A 2,480-nucleotide genomic window follows, 5' to 3' on the forward strand; every position below is an offset into this window, starting at 1 on the left:
GGGCCGCCGCGGCCGCATTGTTCCGCGGGAGCGGCGGGCGCCCCCTGGCGCGGCCGCGGCGCGCCGCAGCCTCTATTGTTCTGAAATCGCCCCAAACCGCGGACCGCCGCGGAGCGGAGCGGAGCGGGCAGCGCGGAGCGGGCAGCGCGGGGCGCGGCGCTGCGGGCTGGTGTCTCCGCGGCGGGGCGCGGGGCGCCGCGTAATCAGCCCGGTCCCTGCTGGCGCTGCCGGCAGCGGACTTGTGGAGCCAGGAGAAACCTGTATTCCCGAGGGAAGGGGGCGGAAGGGGGCTCGGGGGCGACATCTCTTCTCATGCCACGGGGGAAACGTCCTTGCCTGGGCGCACATCGGAAACGCTTTAGCATCGCGGTGGCTGCCCCAAAGGAAAGGAAATGTTCGCAGAAATGCCTTTATTGCAGTTTGCTTCACTTATGTTAATACAGGGCTTCAGGGATACCGAATACTTGTTTTCGAAGATACCCGTTAACACATCTGGCTCCCCATTAGAATAAATTATTTATCTCGTGGATATCTAGAGCTAAAYGGTAAATAGGCAGTCTGTGGACAGACACAAGTACAAATGTGGTGGTGTGTGTATGTATCCGGCTTGGCTCTCTGCTGTGACAGCGACATGTCCACAAACACTATTTAGAAATTTAGGGATGTTTGCTAGGTCAAGTCCTTCGTCCCTTTATTTATATTAATTCCAATCCGGAGCGATTAATCCTTGCGTATTATTCATTAGCAGAATTTAAATATAAAGCAGGCTTTCCTAAAGGTTGTCTTTCAGTTCAGAGCACTCTCTCCTATCCGGAGGAGCTGGTTGAGGGGAGAGAGGCAAGGGGCGGGGGGATGTCTGTGGTTCATCTGAACCCTTCCAGCGTTTCCTTCTCGCCCTTCTGCGATGCTCATGTGTTACTGCCGCCGTGGCCATCGCTCTCTGCGTGATGCTGTGCTTGTTATGGCCCACAGAAAGTGCAGAAAGCGGTCCGAGGGGGGAGAGGTCTGCTTTGCTTTTTGGGGACCAGAAAGCCCCCGTGGCAGCTGGGGGAGTTTCCCCCTCCTTTGTTCCTAGCGGGGTGTTTTGCGCTTGTCGCACTCCCTAACCGTGCGGCTTGGAGAGACTGCGAGATGAGAGGCCACTTCCAGCCTCTGCCCCCTTTCCTCGTTCCGTCCTSGGGCTAATTAATGCGTGAGACGTCCTGAGCGACTCGCGCAGACCTCGTCGGCCCAGCCCGGCTGTCAGTGGGATCGCAGCGCTGCCTTGAGCAGGGAGGTAGCGGATGCGGCAAGGCCGCGGGGGCCCCGTCCCGGGCGGGACGAGTGGCGGCTCCTGGTGTCACCCGGCTCCCGGGCTCGTCCGTGCGAGGAGGGTCCGGCTGGACGCGGCGAGAGCGGCTGCGATCGTGCCGCTGGCTTTCCTCGAACCGCCTGAACCAAATACACGCAAGGAAAGGCTAGGAAATACACTGCATTTTAGAGGTGTTCCTGTATGAACCTGCAAGCCTTTTAGTTGCACGTTAAACAGAGGCGAGATCTCCCTTTTCGCCACGGGATTTTATTTGTAACAACAAGTGTGTGAAGGACTCGATGCATCTCATAAAAGGCCATTTCTCTCTCTTTTATTTTATTTATTTGTTTATTTATCGCGAGTCCATGGATTGCTTTCTCTTTTGCAAAGTACTGAATGAAGGACAGTGGGGTGCAGAGGGTCTCTGCAGGCAGGGCAGCTCAGCACGGGGTGGGGAGGGCAGCGCAGGAGGAAGAGAGACCATGAATTATTGATGGCCGTAATCCCTGCCCGACCCAGAAGTGGAGATGCTGTGGGTTAAACAAGCACCAGCCTGGAGCCTCCAAACGTCTCACCGAGGCGGCTGGGGATTTTTCAAGGTGAAAGAGGCTTTGCACAGCCGCCCTGCTCTGCTGGCTTTCACAGCAGCCCGGGGGGCTGCCTGGRTTTGCCGTCCCTGCCGGGGCTCTGGTTAGCCGCGGCGCAGAGAAATAGGTCTTAAAAGCATAGAGCTGAGGAGGTGGTTTTGTTCTCGTCTTGCAAATTGCTGCTGTCCTTTCCAACACCGCGGGTCAAGAGGGGACGGATATTCAGACCTTTTACGTTTTCTGCCTGACGCAGGTCTCGAGATTTGTCCGCAGCAAGAGCGTCGGTGGAAGGAAAGGGGCTTTGGGTAGTTAGGAAAAGAAAGAAGAAGGTGGCGATAGCGACTGGTCTACAGGAAGCGAGCTTTCGATCAGTGCCACGTACGGCCTCTGCATTAATCACATTATGTAGCCTCTGATGCAAGAGACCACGAGTTAATTGTTTTCACCTTTGCGACAGCGATCGCTTATGGTCAGCTCTCCCCGTCACACACCCCTTTAACCCCTGCCTCTCCCCAGAAACCCCAGACCCAGCGGTTTCCCTATCGTGCCGGCAGCGGCAGCGCAGGGCAGCGCGATCCGCGGGGGCCAGAGCCGCTCCGCGG

The 2,480-nt window shown here is 57.1% G+C and overlaps 1 protein-coding gene across 1 annotated transcript in view; it reads left to right on the plus strand.

Moving 5' to 3' along the window:
- The window catches only part of ONECUT2 (one cut homeobox 2), a gene marked incomplete at its 5' end in the record, with an annotated part of 24,859 nt that overhangs the window by 1,524 nt on the left and 20,855 nt on the right, over positions 1–2,480 (plus strand). The window lies entirely within an intron of this gene.

The sequence above is a fragment of the Rhea americana genome, unplaced genomic scaffold (genome assembly GCF_003343005.1).
Source record: "Rhea americana isolate MKP2758 unplaced genomic scaffold, rheAme1 scaffold_161, whole genome shotgun sequence".
Lineage (NCBI taxonomy): Eukaryota > Metazoa > Chordata > Aves > Rheiformes > Rheidae > Rhea > Rhea americana.